The sequence below is a fragment of the Lathyrus oleraceus genome, chromosome 4 (assembly GCF_024323335.1).
Source record: "Lathyrus oleraceus cultivar Zhongwan6 chromosome 4, CAAS_Psat_ZW6_1.0, whole genome shotgun sequence".
Lineage (NCBI taxonomy): Eukaryota > Viridiplantae > Streptophyta > Magnoliopsida > Fabales > Fabaceae > Lathyrus > Lathyrus oleraceus.
In genome coordinates, this window is record NC_066582.1 from 158,508,522 (window position 1) to 158,531,043 (window position 22,522).

A 22,522-nucleotide genomic window follows, 5' to 3' on the forward strand; every position below is an offset into this window, starting at 1 on the left:
GGATAACAATGATGATGAGGTACTTCGTTTGATCAAGAGAAGTGAGTTCAAGTGGTGGAGCAGCTGCTCCAAACCCCCTCAAAAATCTCAGTGTTGTCTCTGCTCATGAATTCTGAAGCGCATAGAGAAGCACTATAGAGAGTTTTGGAACAAGCATTTGTAGAACATGATGTTACAGTGGATCAATTCGATCATATCGTGGCTAACATCACTTCTTGCAATAATCTTAGCTTCTGTGACGAAGAACTCCCTGAGGAGGGTAGAAATCATAATCTGGCTTTGCACATTTCTATGAATTGCAAAGACGATGCTTTATCGAATGTGCTTGTTGACACCGGGTCTTCGCTGAACGTACTGCCAAAGTCAACCCTGTCAAAATTATCATATCAAGGAACACCTATGAGGTATAGCGGTGTAATCTTCAAAGCTTTTGACGGTTTGCACAAAACAATTATGGGGGAAGTGGACCTTCCAGTGAAAATAGGTCAGAGTGACTTCCAAATTACTTTTCAAGTAACGGATATCCACCCGGCCTACAGTTTCTTTTTGGGAAGGACATGGATCTATGAGGCAGGAGCTGTTACCTCCACTTTGCATCAGAAATTCAAATTTGTGAAGAATCGAAAGCTTGTGATCGTTGGCGGGGAGAAGGCGTTGTTGGTTAGCCACCCGTCATCTTTCTCTTATGTTGAAGCTGAGGATGAGGTTGGAACTCCGTTCCAAGCCTTGTCTATTGCTGCTGAAAAGAGAGTTGGGGCACCTATGTCCTCATTGAAAGATGCAAGGAAGATTGTAGAAGAAGGTAATGTTGATCAGTGGGGGCGCATGGTAGAGGTCTCCGACAACAAAGGCAGAACCGGTTTGGGGTTCCAGCGAGGTTCATCAACCGCAAGGTCTGAAGATATGCAACTTAGCTTCCGTAGCGGAGGGTTCATTCATGATAATGAACAACACTTAGCTGCTGTGCTAGAACATGACGAAGAGGAAGACTGCACCAATTTTGTGACGCATGGAAAGGCTTGCAATAATTGGACTGCTGTTGATGTTCCTGTTATTTTGCATCGATCTAAGTAATTAATTTTATATGTTTTAAAATCCTTCTCCTATGCCTAAGGGAGAAGCGAACATTATTTGGGCATTTTCAAATTAATCATTAATAAAATTAATTATATTCATCCACATCTATGATGTTTTGTTTTTACTTTTTGCTTTATTCTGAAAATGGTAATCGCAAAAAACATAAATAAATAATATAATTGTCTATCTGCATAATATTTGGTCACAAATCCACTTCTTTAAAATCAAAATATCAAATCATTATGCAGGTTGGTTTCTAACCCCATTGAATACATTGATCCTTCTCCTTCTCCAAATTTTGAATTCCCTGTGTTTGAGGCCGAGGAGGAAAGTGATGAAGAAGTAAGTGAAGAATTATCTCGTCTTCTTGAACAAGACAAAAAGACCATTCAGCCGTTCGAAGAGCAGATTGAGCTAGTCAACTTGGGTTCCGAGGATGATGTGAAGGAAGTCAAGATTGGGTCTTGACTGTGTCCAGATGTCAAGAAGGGGTTGATTGATCTTCTTCGAGAGTATTCAGACGTGTTTGCTTGGTCCTATCAAGACATGCCTGGTTTGGATTATGAGATTGTGGAGCATAGATTATCGTTGAAGCCAGAATGCCCGCCAGTCAAGCAAAAGTTGAGAAAAACGTATCCTAATATGGATGTGAAGATCAAAAAGGAAGTGAAGAAGCAGATTGATGTCGGTTTCCTTGTAACTGCTGAGTATCCGCAATGGGTAGCCAATATTGTGCTTGTGCCGAATAAAGATGGAAAAGTCCGCATGTGTGTAAATTATAGAGATTTGAATAAAGCCAGTCCGAAAGATGATTTCCCTTTGCCACACATTGATATGTTAGTAGACAATACTGCTAAATTCAAAGTTTTTTCGTATATGGATGGATTTTCCGGATATAATCAGATCAAGATGGCACCCAAATATATAGAGAAGACCATATTCATTACGCCTTGGGGAACATTCTACTATAGAGTGATGCATTTTGGTTTAAAGAATGCCGGTGCAACTTACCAAAGAGCAATGACTACTCTTTTTCATGATATGATGGATAAAGAGATTGAAGTTTATGTCGATGACATGATTGCTAAATCGATTGATGAAGAGGAACATGTTGAGCATTTATCGAAGTTTGAGGAAGTATAAACTCCGCTTAAATCCCAATAAGTGTACATTTGGTGTTCGTTATGGTAAGTTGTTGGGCTTTATTGTCAGCGAGAAGGGTATTGAAGTTGATCCTGCCAAGGTCAAAGAAATACGAGAGATGCCTGCGCCCAAAACCGAGAAGCAAGTCAGAGGTTTTCTCGGCCGCTTGAATTAAATCTCCAGATTCATTTCACACATGACTGCCACATGTGCGCCTATATTTAAGCTTCTTTGGAAAGACCAGTCTTGTGATTGGATCGAAGGATGCCAGAAAGCTTTTGAAAGTATCAAAGAATATTTGCTTGAACCTCCAATTTTGTCTCCATCTGTTGAAGGAAGACCGTTTATCATGTATCTGACAGTGCTCGAAGATAGTATGGGTTGTGTTCTTGGTCAGCAAGATGAAACTGGAAAGAAAGAATTTCAATTTACTACCTCAGTAAGAAGTTCACCGACTGTGAGACTCGGTATTCTATGCTTGAGAAAAATTATTGTGCATTGGCTTGGGCTGCTAAGCGTCTGCGCCAGTATATGTTGAATCATACCACATGGTTGATGTCCAAAATGGATCCGATCAAGTATATATTTGAGAAGCTTGCTCTAACTGGGAGGATTGCCTGTTGGCAAATGTTGTTATCAGAGTATGATATCGAATACCGATCTCAGGAAGCGATCAAAGGTAGTATCTTGCCTGACCATTTGGCTCACCAACCAATTGAAGATTACTAGTCAGTGTAGTATGACTTTCCTGATGAAGAGATTTTGTACTTGAAAATGAAAGATTGTGATGAACCATTGCTTGAAGAAGGGCCAGAACCTGGTTCCCGTTGGGGCATGGTATTTGATGGAGCTGTTAATCAGTATGGTAATGGCATTGGGGCAGTGATTATTACTCCTCAAGGCACGTGTCGCAACCTGAAAAATACAGTGCGAAAAAAAACAACCGGCGAAAGAAAAAGACAGAAGAGTCGCCACCGTGCGTTATTTATCCCAAGGGAGGGAAAGGAAACACTCGAAGTAAACCTGAAAAAGGAAAGGACAAGACGGGGTCTCGCAACCAAATCTTGGGTTCGGGAGTCGGTTATGCGAAGGGAAGGTATTAGCACCCCTACGCATCCGTAGTATTCTACGGGATCCACTTTTGTAGTTCTTGTCTAAAGGGTGTGGGTTTATCTTATGCTGTTTACCAAAAAAAAGGGTTAAATGAAAATGACTCGCGCGGATGTCGCATCCACTGCATACGTATCTCATCTGAATATGAGAATCAGAGTCTTCGTAGCTCGGCTGACCTATGGGTTAAGGGGATGTGTTCTCGCTAAGACATCACGTCTTATGCCTACGTATCTCATCTGGAATGAGAATCAGAGCAAGCCGTAGTTCGGCTAACTACGGGGTTATGGATTGGGTTTTGGGAGAACAACGTTACTACGCAATCTACCGGATGCTCGACCTTTGGAGACTTACTCGCCTGTAGTAGAAGGAGTTAACGTGTTGCTTTGGGTTTTAGGGTTTGGGATGCTCAAGGGCAAAAAGGGCAGTCCTTGATGAAGGAACCGCGCTACCTGCAGGGATACGAACACAAAACACAAAACATGTATCTTGAGGTAAACACAAAACATTGCCTCCTATCGAGGTCTTCCAACTAGGAAAGCAGTAAAATGCGGGAAAAGGTAAAAAGTACCACACGGATAAAGATCCGAAGTAACAGCAACCAAGGGGACAAGAAACCCAGAGATCTCTCAAGCTAATGCCATCAAAGAAAAGTGAGTCAGTACAGGTAATCAGAATGAACCTCCAGGGGTTATCCCACAAATAAAGTGGGAAACCACGCAAGTTATCCCTGCAAAAGTCATGTGAGCCCTCACAAAAATTCAACAAAAGGGTTAGTGAAACATCATAAGCATTTTTTTCATGAATAACAGTATGGTTTCAGAAACCTCAAACCCTGTGGCATACACTCAAAAATTAAACGGTTAAACATTCAAGGCATTGTTTATACATTCATATACATATTAAACCCATGGGCAAAGGTAATGGGAATAATGGCAAACCTGATTGGAGAGCTTGATTGAAATTGAGTTGCACCCGTGAGGTTTACAAAACAATCTTCAGGGTTTATGTGAGGCAGAGGTGATTCTGTGTAGTTGAGTTCCCTTCGGGGTTTGGAGGCTGCTCTGAACTCCGTTAGGTCTTCTCTCACTATCTTTTTACTCAGGGTTTTGTTCCAAGGAAACCTCAGAGTATTTTGCTTCTCTTCAAAATCCCCCTTTTGTTCTGTGTTCTCTCAAGTGAAGCCTTGGTATTTATAGACTGAATTTCATGGTTTTGTGGGCTCAAATGAGAGAGACCCAAGTCCAAAATTTTTTATTATATTTTATTTATTTAATTATTTAATTAATTAATTAAATTTTTTATTATTATTATTATTTTTTTTTGTAAAAAATTATATATATATATATTTTTTTTTTTTCGTTTTTTTTTCTTTTTTTTTTTCGTTATTTTTTTTATTTTTTATTTTTCCTAATTTTGATTGACATGATGAAATGCAATATGAAATGCTAAATGAATGCATGAATGAGGAGGGCAAATTTTGGGGTGTTACAGCTGCCCCTATTCAATCATCAGCTAACCCGAGTAGGATGAAAGCGAACAGCTTATCAGACAAACGGGGTGAGCTATGATTGAATACCAAAGACAGACCGAAAATTTGTGCTCCGAGAACACCACAAAAACGCGAAAATACACTGCGCTGTTTATCTTTCTTCCGATCCTCTGGCTTAATCTGGAGTTTCGATCCTCTGGCTGAACCTATACTCAATTTAGTCCTCTGGTTGGATATTAATTTTGATCCTCGGGCTGGATACGATTTTGATCTTCTGGCTAGATCTTCTTCGATCTTCTGGCTAGATCTCCTCCGTTTCGATTCTCTGGCTGAATCTATTTCCTTTGATTCTCTGGCTGAATCTACTTCGATCTTCTGGCTAGATCTGAATTGTTGCGATTTTCGATCTTCTGGCTAGATCTTCTTTGTTTCGATTCTCTGGCTGAATCTATTTCCTTTGATTCTCTGGCTGAATCTACTTCGATCTTCTGGCTAGATCTGAATTGCTTCAACTCTCTGGCTGAATCTATTTCCGGTCTTCGGGCTAGACCTGACTTCGATCTTCTGGCTAGATCTGGATTGTTTTGATGATAAATTCCCATCATTAGGATCCCGCATCTGAGGCATGCACTGGTTGACCCTCTTTTGAAATCTACACCCAACCTTCATATTAGATATGCAGCTTCGAGCATATTCCACTTTTGGGCTTCGTACATATTCTTCGGGCTAGAACATACTGTAACGACTCCTCAATTAGACTTGCTGGGGAAATAAAGCTTGTAGGCGACTTCACTGGGGAATCTTCAAATTGAGCCTCAGGCTGACTCTTGGGAAAACGATTCTCAGGCTGAATCTTCAAAAATGACCCTCATGCTGGATCACGGGAAAATGATTCTCAGGCTGAATCTTCGAAATGACCCTCAGGCTGGATCACTGGAACACGATTCTCAGGCTGAATCTTCGAAATGACCCTCAGGCTGGATCACTGGAACACGATTCTCAGGCTGAATCTTCGAAATGACCCTCAGGCTGGATCACTCACGCTTGATCCTCTGGCTGGATCTCATGACCTTGGTTGTAAAGTAATTCTTCAGTCTGCTTGGAAGAACCTGTTTATCAGCTTATGTGTATGCTTGATATGATATGCATGCGAATGCAAATGCTATGCATGGTGTAAAAGAAAAAAAGAAATCTGCTAGGGGAAGCAAACTCCGGTAGGGAATAGATCGATGTATCAATCCTTGAATGCTATGTGGGGAATGATCCGTCTGCCGGGACCAATGAACCACCAAAAATAAATTGGCTGCTTGAAAAGTCGACCTTACGGGGGGAGTATCAACTATGGAAACTTTGTTCGGCGAGGCTCTGTGAGGAGAGTCTGTGGGGAAAACACTTCCTGGGGAAATGTCGTAGGAAACGACCTTTGCTGGGGATATGAACTTGCTAATCGTCCTCAAGCTGGGGATTAGAACAAATCTGTTAGAAATAATCTGCTGGGGATGAGATGAACACTGGGAACACCACCCTCTTGTCCGTTGGGTATGCAACCACTCCGCTGTTGCTAGGAAGATACAGTCTGACACTGTCAACTCCGCTGGGGATAGACAGTCTGGATACTGTCAACTCTACTAGGGATAGACAGTCTGGATACTGTCAACTCTGTTGGGGAACATGCTCTGCTGAGGAGAGACTTTGTCAACCGCTTGGGGATGAGGATTCATGACTTGGTATCCGGTTCCTGTGACCTGCAACCAAAAATACACGTATGCCTCGGGGGAATTACTCGGTTTGAATTCACCGTCCGGGATTAAGCACATTCAAAGCAATTTTAAATGTTTTCCTGTGCAAATCATCTGCAAAAGCCACCATTATGTTCATGTGCAATATGTTTTATCAAAAATTCGGACATTTTTGCAAACAAACTGATAAATGAAAAATAAAGAGGCTCTTTAACTGAATTATTCGACTCTTACTAGGGAGAAAATTTGTGCCAGGAATAGGCGAGGGTATCAGGAAGCTGATCCCTGAAAAGAGGTGATCGCTATAAAAAAGAGAACTATCCTAATGGCAATGTGGAAACGGGGTCCCACTGAGTTTCGACTCTGCTATGGTTCGTATGTCCTCAAGACGCTCTGCTCATCTTGCTTTCTGAAGTGGATGATTAGTCGATCTTTAACCTTCGAAGATTGCCGGATTGAATGAAACGGTGATATAACACTGATGAACTCAGATCATAGTCATTCGCTTATTCCCTAACTTTTGCCTGGATCGCCCCCTTTTCGGGTTTTCAATCCACCGGGATACCCATATTTGCCTGAGCCGCCCTTTTGGGTTTTCGACTCACCGGGTGTACTCTTTTTTTTTATATATCCCTAATTTTTGCCCGAACCTCTTTATTCTTTTTTTTGGTTCGTCGGGATGCCCCTTTTTTGCCTGGACTATTCTTTTTACTGTCCAGCGGGTCTATTTTATGCGAAGTATTTTTTAACCGCGTCTGAGTTAATAGGGGACGGGAATCCTTCGCCCTCCATGGTTGTTAGCATCAAAGCTCCGCCATAGAAAATCCTTTTAACCACGTACGGACCCTCATAGTTCGGTGTCCATTTGCCCCTGTGATCTGTGTTGGGAGGAAGAAATATTTTGAGTACCAATTCACCGACTCGATACTCCCGAGAGCGCACTTTCTGACCAAATGCTTTCTTCATTCGTCTCTGACCGAGATACGTCAATTCTGGGTACGTAGTTCCAGCATAGCACCATTTCCCTGTTGGTTTGATTGATGACCAAAGCTGAGTCCCCGTATACATCCAGGGATTTAATCTGTATTTTGACGGCTTCCTCAAGTCTTAGGATACAAGCTTCGTATTCGGCTTCATTGTTGGTGCAAGGAAAAGTTATTCTGGCACCAAATGGCATATGAACCCTCTTCCGTTGTGATCAACACTACACCAACTCCGCGACCATTGACGTGGACCGCCCCATCAAACATCATAACCCATTTGGATTCAGGGTCAGGCCCCTCCTCCGGGAGTGGTTCCTCTCAATCTTTCGATTTGAGAAACATGATGTCCTCATCAGGAAAGTCAAACCTCATAGGTTGGTAATCATCAATCGGTTGCTCTGCAAGATAGTCTGACAAGACACTTCCCTTGATGGCTTTTTGTGAAGTGTATTGGATGTCATACTCTGTCAGTATCACTTGTCACCTAGTAACTTTTCCGGTAAGTGCTGGCTTTTCAAAAATATACTTGACTGAATCCATTTTTGATATCAATAGAGTCGTGTGAGTCAACATATACTGTCTTAGTCGGGGAGCAGCCCATGCCAAAGCGCGGCAAGTTTTCTCGAGCAATGAGTATCTTTGTTCACAGTCGGTAAACTTTTGCTAAGGTAGTATATTGCATGCTCTTTTTGACCTGACTCGTCATGTTGACCGAGCACACAACCCATTGACCTTTCTAACACAGTCAAGTACATGATCAACGGTCTTTCCTCTCGGCCTGTAGACTAGCCCTGATCTTGATCTCTTTCTTGTCGTCTTCGGTACCAACGTTGATGGTCTCAACCACCTCCTGATAAGGTGTAATAGCTCGGTCCTCCTGTTTCAACAATCTGGCTAACCCTTCAGGCAATTCACAATCTTCCTCAGCCCCTTCTTCGGCTTGATAGATAGGATTGTCGAAGTCATACTTGGCCATAGCAGTGTCGTTAGCAGTGAGATCCGGGTGGTCGGCTCTGCATGATAGAGGATCATGCTTTACCTTAGAATGAGAGATTTTTTTTTTGAAAGAAAGGAAAAACGAAAAAAGAAACATTGCCATTTTTTGGTAAAAAGTAAAAAAAACTGAAAGAAAGAGAACACAAAATTGTTTGCAAAAACCGTCCTTTATTGATGATAAAAATAATTGCGAAACGTAACTAAATGGATGGCCCTACAGATGAGTCATTACACCTTAGGCAAAGTGTAAGACTTTATTATGCATGTAATAAAAGGAAAACAATAAAAATCACTCTTTCAGTAGAGTAACACGGGCGAATCCAGCTATCTAAGTCACAGTCGCTGTCAGCCTTGTCTTCATATGCAACATTGACGACGTGGGGAGAAACCAAACCCCCGCTGGAGAGAGTACCGGTTTCATTCTTCTGAGATCCCAGAGCATACCCCAATCCAAACTTGTCTTCTTTGATGACTGGCTCCACAAATTTGCCCCAGCCTTGGGCATTATCGGCCTTGACCACTTCAACAGCATTAATCCCCTGCCCGCCGTGAGCCGGCATCGGGTTCTGGATAACATTAGGCACCGGAGCAAAATTGATAGCCTGAGCGTCTCTCAAATCTTGTACCTTTAACTGGAGAGCCTTGCAATTATCTGTAGTATGGCCAGGTGCGTTGGAGTGAAAAGCATATCTGGCGTTGACATCATAACCTCTAGGCAAATTATTGGGATCGATTGGTGGGGCCAGAGTTCTCAACGTAACCAGATTCATGTCAATCAGCTTGGGAAGTAATACTGAATAAGGCATTGGGATTGGCTCGATGACCCGGTCCGTTTGCCTTGGACGTTGTTGATAATGTCTCTGCTGACCCGGATTACCTCCTTGTTGTTGATTGTTGTACCTGGGTTGTTGTTGCGGATGACATTGCGGTTGAGGAACATGTGTTGGAATAGTGACTGCGGCCACTTGATCTTGATAATAATTAGGGCGTCCTCTGCCCCTGCCTTTACTGGCATACACAACGCTTGTCTCGCCTTCTTTTCTTCGCTGACCGTTACCAGCAAACGGTCTCTTGGGACCTGATGAGTTGGAAGCACTATTGTCGTGAATTCGGCCCATCTTCAACAGACTCTCGATTCTTTCTCCAGCAATTACTATCTCTGCAAAGCTGATTGACGGGAAAGCAGCCAATCTCTCAATATAATTGCCTTGAAGAGTGTTCATGAACATGTCCGCCATCTCCCTTTCAGACATAGGGGGTTGGACGGACGCAACAATATGTCTCCAACGCTGAGCATACTCTCTAAAGGTTTCCTTGGCAGTCTGAGACATACCTTGCAACAAGGTCCGATTTGGAGCCATGTCCAAGTTGTATTGATATTGCTTGACAAAAGCCTTTGCCAAGTCTTTCCAGCTCTTGATGGTAGTACGAGACAAATGAGAATACCATTCACGAGAAGCTCCAGTTAGACTGTCTTCAAAATAGTACATCCACAGCTTTTCATCTTCCGTGTGAGCTCCCAACCTTCCCAGATAAGATTGGAGATGAGTGCGTGGGCAAGAAGCCCCGTTGTATTTCTCAAAAGTAGGGGGTTTGAACTTGTGAGGAATCCTTACTCCCTGAACCAGACCAAGATTTGTGACATCAAAGCCTAAGGAATTTTGAGACTCCAAAGATTTGAGCTTCTCAGCAAGCTCATCCATACGGCGAGTGGTCTCGAGGGCCTCGTCGTGCAAAGAAAATTGATCACACTGATAATCTTCAGTAACGGGGTGCCCGTTAATCCGAATTCCTTGATTCACATTGTACCTTCCGCCAATACCATTTCCAACATTCCCTGTGTTGCCAACATTACCCGGGTTTCCATCAGCATTTGTGTTACCCGCGTTACCAGTGTTCACAGGGTTATCAGTGTTCCCAGGGTTACCAGGGTTTCCCTCAGCATTTGGTATCTCCAAATCCGGATTGGGTCTCGGTTGCTCAACCAATTCCCTCAGCTTTTCTTGGCCTGCTGCCATACCAGTCATCAATGTCATGAACTGATCCATCCTTTCACGCATATCAACCAGCTCTGTCTGTATCTGGTCCATTGCTAGTTGTGGACGATTTTCCTTTGTCGGGTATCTGTGGACTCGCTTGGGACCAATAACTGCCTGATACAGGGAACAAACATTAGACACTGCGGTGACACCTGCAAAACAGACAAGGGTTAATATGCATGGTATGCGATGCACTGCTTGTTCAGTTTTAAGGCACCCCCGTTTTGAAAGGGAATACCCTGCAAATTAATAAGCATGAGATGTTGGATGCAAATATGCAGATGATGTTATGCAATGCAAAGGCATGTCAATCAGAATTGATGTATCTGCTTGAACATCTGTCAGGTTGCACTGTCTGGAGAGAAATTAAGAGCACACCAAACAAAGGTCATGGGATGGATCATGTTATCCTTAATATCAACCACCCATTTTGGTGGATTATGGTTTACATCTTATCAACACCCGAGTTCCATTGATATTAAGGATACCTGATCGGATTAACCATGAATCAAGGGTTTGTTGCAAGTCACGAGCATGGAGTTTAGGTTAAGAACCACCCAAAAGGAGTGTACTAAGGTTTAAACCTGCCAAACATGTTCTACAAAAGGTTCCCATAGTCATAATCCCATCTTTCGGATATTATCAGAGGAACGACTACTCGTATTCCAACAATATTCTCAAGAGAGACTCTTATGAGTGTAGTATCGCGTAACAATCGTATCAAATCTTACATTTGAACGACTTTCGCACTACGTCCTACGAATATGCCAAGATGGGTTTGGTAAACTAAGGTCCTCGGCTTCTTAGGTCTATATTGGAACAAGTAATGTCTAACCACAACTTACTTATGTGACATTATTGATCTCAACATGACCTCCACCAAGTGAATGGGCTTGCAAGTCAACTCGCTAAGGAATAACTCCACACAAGTCGACAAGACTATGCCATTCTCCTATCCTAAGTGCACTCGAGTTCGGGTATAGAACTCATCTCACAAAGATCACCAAGCAGCCATAGCCAGCCAACAGATAAAGCATTGATATATACACAATGCAATAAGGTAAAGCAGATAAATAAATAACCGTACAAAAGCATGAACACCCAATACAAAAACAAACTACAAAAGCTAGGAGGGACTCGCTTAGGGAAGATGGACCAGCAAGAGGTCAACTTCTTAGGGTCCCCAGCAGAGTCGCCAGCTGTCGCAACCTGAAAAATACAGTGCGAAAAAAAACAACCGGCGAAAGAAAAAGACAGAAGAGTCGCCACCGTGCGTTATTTATCCCAAGGGAGGGAAAGGAAACGCTCGAAGTAAACCTGAAAAAGGAAAGGACAAGACGGGGTCTCGCAACCAAATCTTGGGTTCGGGAGTCGGTTATGCGAAGGGAAGGTATTAGCACCCCTACGCATCCGTAGTATTCTACGGGATCCACTTTTGTAGTTCTTGTCTAAAGGGTGTGGGTTTATCTTGTGCTGTTTACCAAAAAAAAGGGTTAAATGAAAATGACTCGCGCGGATGTCGCATCCACTGCATACGTATCTCATCTGAATATGAGAATCAGAGTCTTCGTAGCTCGGCTGACCTATGGGTTAAGGGGATGTGTGCTCGCTAAGACATCGCGTCTTATGCCTACGTATCTCATCTGGAATGAGAATCAGAGCAAGCCGTAGTTCGGCTAACTACGGGGTTATGGATTGGGTTTTGGGCGAACAACGTTACTACGTAATCTACCGGATGCTCGACCTTTGCAGACTTACTCGCCTGTAGTAGAAGGAGTTAACGTGTTGCTTTGGGTTTTAGGGTTTGGGATGCTCAAGGGCAAAAAGGGCAGTCCTTGATGAAGGAACCGCGCTACCTGCAGGGATACGAACACAAAACACAAAACATGTATCTTGAGGTAAACACAAAACATTGCCTCCTATCGAGGTCTTCCAGCTAGGAAAGCAGTAAAATGCGGGAAAAGGTAAAAAGTACCACACGGATAAAGATCCGAAGTAACAGCAACCAAGGGGACAAGAAACCCAGAGATCTCTCAAGCTAATGCCATCAAAGAAAAGTGAGTTAGTACAGGTAATCGGAATGAACCTCCAGGGGTTATCCCACAAATAAAGTGGGAAACCACGCAAGTTATCCCTGCAAAAGTCATGTGAGCCCTCACAAAAATTCAACAAAAGGGTTAGTGAAACATCATAAGCATTTTTTTCATGAATAACAGTATGGTTTCAGAAACCTCAAACCCTGTGGCATACACTCAAAAATTAAACGGTTAAACATTCAAGGCATTGTTTATACATTCATATACATATTAAACCCATGGGCAAAGGTAATGGGAATAATGGCAAACCTGATTGGAGAGCTTGATTGAAATTGAGTTGCACCCGTGAGGTTTACAAAACAATCTTCAGGGTTTATGTGAGGCAGAGGTGATTCTGTGTAGTTGAGTTCCCTTCGGGGTTTGGAGGCTGCTCTGAACTCCGTTAGGTCTTCTCTCACTATCTTTTTCCTCAGGGTTTTGTTCCAAGGAAACCTCAGAGTACTTTGCTTCTCTTCAAAATCCCCCTTTTGTTCTGTGTTCTCTCAAGTGAAGCCTTGGTATTTATAGACTGAATTTCATGGTTTTGTGGGTTCAAATGAGAGAGACCCAAGTCCAAAATTTTTTATTATATTTTATTTATTTAATTATTTATTTAGTTAATTAATTAATTAATTAATTAATTAAAAAAATTTTTATTATTATTTTTTTTTTTGTAAAAAATTATATATATATATATATATATATATATATATATATATATATATATATATATATATATATATATATATATATTTATTTTTTTTCGTTTTTTTTTCGTTTTTTTTTTTTCTAATTCTGATTGACATGATGAAATGCAATATGAAATGCTAAATGAATGCATGAATGAGGAGGGCAAATTTTGGGGTGTTACAGCACGCATATACCATTTACAGCTAGATTGACTTTTGATCCGCTGTCGCGCGCAGGTCAAAACGAGTAATTAGAAAACTATAGTTTAGCGGAAGCGACAACTCGAGTATCGTATCGCAAGGATTCTTGTACTATTCTTAACCTAATGAAATCTATTTAAGGGGGGTTTATGTTTTAGTGGTCGATTTAGAAAACAAAGCAAAAAAGCGATTAAAATAAGCGGTTATAAAATAACTCAATCTACTATTTTCGGTTTCCGTCTAATCACTGGTTTTTACCTACCAATTCCCTAAGCAACTTCGATCTCTATTCGATTCAAATTCAATTGACAAGCGCAATAGATATATGGTAGATTTATATTCCTATATTCCTAATTAAGCAAACGGATAAATACAATCGTGAATTAAGTAAACATGATTTACAAACGCAATTTAACGACAAAGCGACGAAAACGGCGATTAATAGTTAGGAATGCAATCATACGAATTTAATCAAAAGTATTCCACAAAATACAGATTAAGCAAATGCAATTTCATAGAATAGAATTGAAAGAGAACACAATTAAATTGATAGAATAAAAACCTCAAAGCCTTGGAAATTCGGTTACAGCAGATTGACTCTAGGAGATTAGTTCCTCTTCATGATCGCACAAAAGCAAAAAGTTATGGTGAATAATATGTATTTGCTACAGTACCGCAACTGCCCTTTTAAACAGAATAAGGGTTTCACTAATAATTCAAACTGGGTCGGAAAACCTAAATTCGGCCCAACAAATGGCCCAAAAGAAAATATTTCCTAAAGTACGAAACTTAAACGAATTAATTGAGACGTCTGCACTCCGAATCAGCTTTTTTCTTCAACATAAAAGTTGTATCTCTTTCTTTTAGCTTTCCAACGCATGTCAGAACTTGCAAAACAGCATCCCGTAACTCAAGTTATGATCCGAACAGTGGACAATTATCAAATAACCGCTAAAACTGAAAATAGCAAACGGAAATAGATTAAAGGCAACCATGAACTTAAATCTAAAAACATAATAAAATAGTAAAATAAGCAAAATAAACTAGATAAATTCCCAAGTACAATTATAGAAGAACGTGCATCAAAATGCACTGATCAAATTTCTCCACACTTGAACTTTTGCACTCCGAGCAAAATTATAATTTCCAAACAAAAGGAAAGAAAACAGAGCACGCACTTCCAAAAGTTTTCAAGATATAAGGTATAAGCATAATTCTAAGTCTAAGCTTCAAGAATATGGTGTTAGTAAGCAATTTTTTGTGACATTCAAAGCAGATAGAAAAATAGATTACCAAAAAGTACATCAACAGCAATAAGATCCTCACAGGATATAATTCACTCAACTCTCAAGTATTTAGATTAACTGTTTACACTCAAAGAACAACATGAAAATTAGTACTACCATAAGCTTGAAAGGACTCTAACATCCACAGTTGAGATACATGCACACAAAGATCAAAAGTACTTTTATTTGGTTGTAATGTGGCCAAGGTAAGGGTGAGATAAATCCTAAGGGGTACTAGGCTAAAATTCAAAGAGATAAAAGAGACTTGAAAGAAACTGCGGGAGATAAATTTACAAAATATTTCATTCACTTGAACAACTCTATAGCAATTGTTTTCTCTTCTCCTTCCTCTTTTTATTCATTTTTTTGAAGGAGTATGTATTGACATGTATTGAAATATTACAAACATAATTCCTTTTTTTTCTTCCTCTTAGCCTTCTATTTTTTTCTTCCTCTTATCCTTCTATTTTTTCATTCTTTTTTTTTCTTTTCTATTTTCTTTTACTGCCAACTTCTGAAATATTACAAACATAATTATTCAACCCCACACAATTCCAAACAAGACTCTTTCAACCCTTTGAATAGGGTGATAATATTGTTTTTCACTTCTTGGCTTGTAATGAGTTTTAAACCAAAAAAAGGAGAATAGGCTCAAGGGGGTTTCAAACAAGGGATGAAATTATTTCAGGGTTGGCTTTTTGGCTAACTGGCTAAAAAAACAAAAACAAAATTGCCTTTATCATATCAGTGTGCACAAGTAAACAACAACATCAACAAAAGTCAATTCAAGTTCTAGAGACTAACAGACATGAATGAATCACACAAGAAAGAAAGAGATGGATTTTTGTATGTTATTCGTATAAGGCTCAAAGCTCACCAGGGTTAAAGATCTACTGCTAAAGATATACAATTTAGAGTTTATTCATACCTATCATACTAAAAATGCACAACAAATTTTTCACATCACACCACAAGACTTTAGTCAAGAGAACTAAGAAAAATACTCATTATTGTAACTCAAAAACCAAAGAAAAAACATGCAATTTTTGTTTTGTTTAAGAAACCAAACAAAAACCAAAACAGAGAAAAAACAAAGAAAACAAAACAAATAAACGGTTCCCTTCCCCATACTTAAAACATACATTGTCCCCAACAAAAGAGCATAAATATAAAATAAGAGTGAGAGAAAGGAAAAAACACACCCGAGGAGTCAATGCGGATAACTGATTGCATAAGCAGCCTTTCCCAAAGAGATCTCTTCTACAGTCTCTTCTTCCAAAGTCGGGTTCTCATGGAGTAGCTTTGGGGAGTGTCCATTGGCCTTGAAATTTTGATTAGTGTATTTGTCTTGTATTCCAGGATCAAAGAAGTATCTTCGATAAGTAAAAGTGTTGAATGGACACATGAAAATGATCTCCTTTTTTACAACATCAAGAATTAAAGGATTATGGGGCTGCCTCACTACTTTTGTTTCATCTTTAAGTGATATCCTATGCATACATATGGATGAGTTAATATCACGAGTGTCAACCAAGGTCCATCCAATTCTCTTCTTATATTTCTGATTAAGTTGAAGCTTTGATGAATAATATGAATCCTCGGGAAGTGGTTTAGGCTCTAAAGAATGTGGTTGTTCAATGCATGATATGTTTGGGGCAGCCGGAATGTCAAGAGCTTCAGCCACATAAACAACTTCGTTTATACTATCACCCTGCAAGGCAGCATCAATCTCAGCATAAACAACACAAAGGTTAGTGTCAATACAATCATCACATGAATAAGCATCATCAAACTCAGATAGAGATGGAAAATCAAGTGAAAAAAATTCAGAAAAAGTGTCATCAACCAACTCAGAGATCAATTCAATATGAAAAATACAATGCTCCTCCAAGGGATGTTTCATGGCATCGAAAATGTTAAATTTTGCGACAATGTCACCAAATTCCATGGACATGGTTCCACCGTTGATATCAATTTTTGTTTTCGCCGTTTTCATGAACGGTCTGCCTAAAATGATGGGCGATCTGCTTGAATTTGTTTCTCCATACATGTCCATAATGTAGAAATCTGCAGGAAAAATCAAGTCATTAACTTGAACAAGCACATCTCCCACTACTCCAATAGGGCGAGCATTACTTCTGTTCGCTAGTTGAATGATTAAACCTGTATGTTGTAAAGGACCAAGATCAAGGTTATTATAAACATAAGTAGGCATAACATTAATGCATGCTCCCAAATCACGCATGCAATTGTCGAATTTACTATCCCCAATGGTACATGGAATAGAAAAAGTTCCTGGATCCTTGCACTTTTGGGGTATGGCCTGATTGAGGGATGAAGCAGTAGCTTTTTTAGGTGAATGTTTAGGCTAGATAAGGGCTGAAATGTTTCGTCACAATCTTACTCTCTCATTTCCCTTCAACCTTCAATTACTTGTGCATAAGTCTTTTAGAAATTTTGCATACTTTGGAACCTGCTTAATAACATCAAGAAGCGGAATATTTACCGCCACTTTTCTGAACACATCTAAAATCTCTCTCTCATTGTCTCTATCATCAGTCCTTTTATTTTTCAGTATTCTATGTGGGAAGGGAACTGGTGGCACATACTCCTTCTCTTTTTCTTTTTCAGTTTCTACCACAACATAGGGTTCCGTTTCTATCACAACGGAAGAAGGTTCAGGTGTTACCTCAAGAATTTTTTTATTTTTTTTTCTAGGGATGGTTCTGTTACCTTCCTGGATCTCAATGAAATTGCACTTACATTAGCATTAAGACCTTTTGGGTTCACAACTGTTTGGGCAGGAATTTGGTTTGATCCTTGGGCTTGCTGCATGGCATTCATCGAAGTGGCAAGCTGTCCAATTTGTGTCTGCAAAGTTTGAATACTGGATTTTGTTCGTTGCTGAAATTGGAGACTGTTCACAACCATTTGTTTGACAAGATCCTCTAATGAAGTTCCGGAAGGTGCAGAGGTGGAGACTTGGGAGTTGTTTGTGGCAGGGGTGTGACTAATTGTTGTTGGGTGGGCTGCTGGTTTCCATATCGAAGGTTTGGATGGTTCCTCCAATTGGGGTGATATTTGTTGGTGGACAAGTTAGGAATGTTGTACCCTTTATGATTGTTGCTTTGGTTGAAAAAGTTAGCTGCATATGCTTGAGGCAACTGAGTGACCGACTCATCTTGAAGAATAGGACATGTGTTAGTTGGATGTTCAGTAGAAGTACAAATACCACACAACTTTGTTATTTGAGGTTTACTCATTGCCATTTGTTTCACTAAAGAAGTAAGCTCTTCATTTCTGGTTTCTAAAGCCTTGTTGGAAGAGGAAACCTGAATGTCATTCATACCTTTTGTTTGGACCATAGAATTATTTCTGGTTGTGAATTGTTGGGAATTGAGTGACATGTTCTTAATCAAGGCTTTGGCAGCAACTGGAGTTTTATCGACAAGTGCTCCACCACTAGCAGCATCAAGAATGTTTCTATCCATTGGTAACAATCCCTCATAGAAATACTGAATAAGTAGTTGTTCGGTAATTTGATGTTGAGGGCAGCTAGATACTAATTGTTTGAATCTCTCCCAATACTCAGCCAATGACTCATTTCCCTATCTAATACCACATATATCTTTTCAGATTGCTGCAGCCATGGAGGCAGGAAAGTATCTCTCTAGGAAGACTCTCTTCAAATCATTCCAAGTCGTGACAGAATTCGGCTCAAGATAATATAACCAATCCTTGGCAGCACCCTGTAGTGAAAACGGGAAGACTCTCAGCTTGATGTGATCTTCGGTGATTCCTTCAGGTCTCAATAGTGTATAGCAAACAACCTGAAATTCCTTAAGATGCTTATGCAGATCCTCACCTGAAAGACCACTAAACCTTGGCAACAAGTGTATTAAACCATATTTCAACTCAAAAGGAACAGTAACATCAGCATATTCAATACATAAACCATTGTAATTCATATCAGGAGCGGCAAGTTCTCTCAGAGTTCTTTGGTCATCCATATTAAACTCAATAGAAAAAAAAATCAACAAACAATGAGAAAACACATAACCGATTCAGCAATGCAGTAACAAATAGGAAAATACCGACAATGTTCATATTAGGAACAAACAATTGAAATACGTAAAAAACTATTAAAATAAAAGGAAAAAAATACAAAAACACAAAAATTAATCTAATAACGTCAATTAAAATTTTTGAGAATTTTTTCAGAATTTTCTAAAACTATCAAAACAGAAAAAAAAATCATAAAAACTAGAAAAATAAGGAATTTCGGGTTTTTAGGATGACTTCCACTATTTAGTCTATAAATAGAAGCTTTTGATCCTTACTTTTTTTCTAGTTAATTGACAAAGAATAAGAATAATTTGAGACAATTTTCTTAAAAAAAACATATTTTTTTTAATCCTAAAACGCAAAAACACCAGAACACAAGAAAGTTAGGGCAAAAAAATGTTAAAACACAACACCTATGACTATAATAATAGTTAGACTATAATAATGGTTAAAATCTACAAGAATCCCTGACAATGACACCAATTTGATCCGCTGTCGCGCACAGGTCAAAATGAGTAACTAGAAAACTATAGTTTAGCGGAAGTGACAACTCGAGTATCGTATCGCAAGAATTCTTGTATTATTCTTAACCTAATGTAATCTATTTAAGGGGGTTTATGTTTTAGTGGTCGATTTAGAAAACAAAGCAAAAAAGTGATTAATATAAGCGATTATAAAATAAGTCAATCTACTGTTTTCGATTTCCGGCTAATCACTGATTTTTACCTACCAATTCCCTAAGCGGCTTCGATATCTATTCGTCAAATTCAATTGACAAGCGCAATAGATATATGATAGATTTATATTCCTATATTTCGAATTAAGCAAACAGATAAATACAATTGTGAATTAAGCAAACACGATTTACAAACGCAATGTAACGACAAATCGACGAAAGCGGCGATTAATAGTTAGGAATGCAATCATACGGATTTAATCAAAACCATTCCACAAAATATAGATTAAGGAAATGCAATTTCATAGAGTAGAATTGAAAGAGAACGAAATTAAATTGATAGAATAAAAACCTCAAAGCCTTGGAAATTCGGTCACAACAGATTGACTCTAGGAAATTAGTTCCTCTTCATGATCGCACAAAAGCAAAAAGTTATTGTGAATAATGTGTATTTGCTACAGTACCGTGGCTGCCCTTTTAAACAGAATAAGGGTTTCACTAATAATTCAAACTGGGTCAGAAAACCTAAATTCGGTTCAACAAATGGCCCAAAAGAAAATATTTCCTAAAGTACGAAAGTTAAACGAATTAATTGAGACGCCTTCACTCCGAATCAGATTTTGTCTTCAACATAAACGTTGTAGCTCTTTCTTTTATCTTTCCAACGCATGTCATAACTTGCAAAACGGCATCCCGTAGCTCAAGTTATGATCCGAACAGTGGGTAGGTATCAAATAACCGCTAAAACTGAAAATAGCAAACGAAAATAGATTAAAGGCAACCATGAACTTAAATATAAAAACATAATAAAATAGTAAAATAATCAAAATAAACTAGATAAATTCCCAAGTACAATTATAGAAGAACGTGCATCAAAATACACTAATCAACTTTCAAGTGTACAAACAACATGGCAGAATATGAAGCTTGCATTATGGGGCTTGAAGAGGCCATGAATCTCAGAATCAAGTATTTAGATGTCTTCGGAGATTCGGCTTTGGTTGTGAATCAAATCAAAGGTGATTGGGAGACCAATCAACCCGGTTTGATACCATATAGAGATTAGGCGAGGAGGATTTCGACTTTCTTTACAAAAGTTGAGTTCCATCATATTCCTCGAGATGAGAACCGGATGGTAGATGCTCTTGTAACATTGGCATCAATGATTATAGTGAATTATTGGAACGAGTTTCCCAATTTGTCAGTGATACGTCTTGATAGGCCAGCTCATGTATTCGCTGTTGAAGAAGTCGGAAATGAGAAGCCGTGGTATTTTGACATCAAGTGTTTCCTCCAAAGTCAGATTTACCCATCTGGGACATCTTTGAAATCTAAGAAGACTTTGAGAAGATTAGCCGGTAATTTCTATTTCAATGGCGATATATGATAACACTGAAACACACCGCGTATTTGACTCGGATTTCACAAGTTTATTAGGTCTTTATTATCATTTTGCTTGTGTTATGCTCTCTTTTGTGTTGTTTTCAGGTATTTTCCTCTTTCAGGACCTTTGTGGAAGAAACGAAGCAAAAAGACCAAAAAATTAGGGTTTTCGGCAAATATTGTACTCGTGGCGTTCTGCATGGCGGCCGCTATAGGAGAAGCCTGACACATCAGCCCTCAACCAGGAGGAAACCGCCATGATCCCATGAACTTCCCCATTTACTCACATGGCGGGCGCCATGGAGGGGTGGCGAGCGCCACCTTTGAATTCCACATTCCCACTAAAGAGAAGTTGAAGAGCATCCTGGTCTTTGCATGCTGTTGAGTTCCTCTATAAATAGGTCGTTCTAGTTCACTTCCAAATCATCCAACTTAGTTTATAACACTAAGACTATAATATCATCTGTAAAAGCGGTAATCCATCACATCGAGGGGTTATCGCACCTTAGTGTAATTGAGTTGGAGCACTTTGATTCTTCCGTCATCTTTATTTTCAAAGTCAAAGGTTTATTTACTTCCTTGTACCAGATTTAAAGCCTCCGTTTGGAGCAGGTTCTAATTTAATCGCCTTTTTATTTTACTTGCCATTGTCTTTACTTTATTTAATTCCTTGTCATGCTTTACTTTATTTAATTCCTTGTCATGCTTTACTTTATTTAATTTCCTGCCATTGTTTTTACTTTATTTAATTTTCTCGCCAATATCTTTATTGCTCGTTTTAATTGTTTTACACGTTTTACTTGTTCTTCACGCCTTACATTCTAAACTTCTTTTCATCATGTTCAATATCGTTGTATTTGTTTGTATCACCATGTCTTACTAAATATTTCAAAGGTTAGAATGTAAGGATCACGGTTAAAGAGATGTTTCACATATTGCATCTGTAGAAATGCTTTAGGGGCTGTTTTGATTTTTAATTCGAGTTTTCTGAAACAAACTTGGTTAATTTTAACTACTCAAGGAGTGCGAAAGCACCCTGGCTTAGTTAACTAGGAATTTTTATCACTTTAAGGAAAAACAATTTTTGAAACTGTTTTCGGACGCGTTGATAGATTTAAAATCAGGAAACTCCTTGGGTAAACTTTTCGAATCAAAACCACTTTTCAACTAAGCTTACAGGTCTTATTTATTAAAAATAGGTTTACTACTTTAGCATTCTGCGACCTTTTATAAGTGACAATAAAAGGCCTTAATTTAAGGGTAAACTCGATTCTGAATACGCGAAAGCGACAGTTCCTGTTAAATGGATTTTTTTCAAGAGTAGAAAATATTGCCCCATAAGTAGTTCTATTTAGACAATCGAAGCATCGTTTAACTGATGTGAAATACATTCAAGCCTATCTTTATCTGCATTGTATTTATCATTTTCTTTATTTACTGTTATTTTGTGACATCAATATCTCATTTGTATCGCCTTAGATAAAGATCGTAACAATAGTAATCGATAGATTGATGATTTGGTCTCCGTGGGATCGATAATCTTTTATATTACTCTGACGCGATTCGTG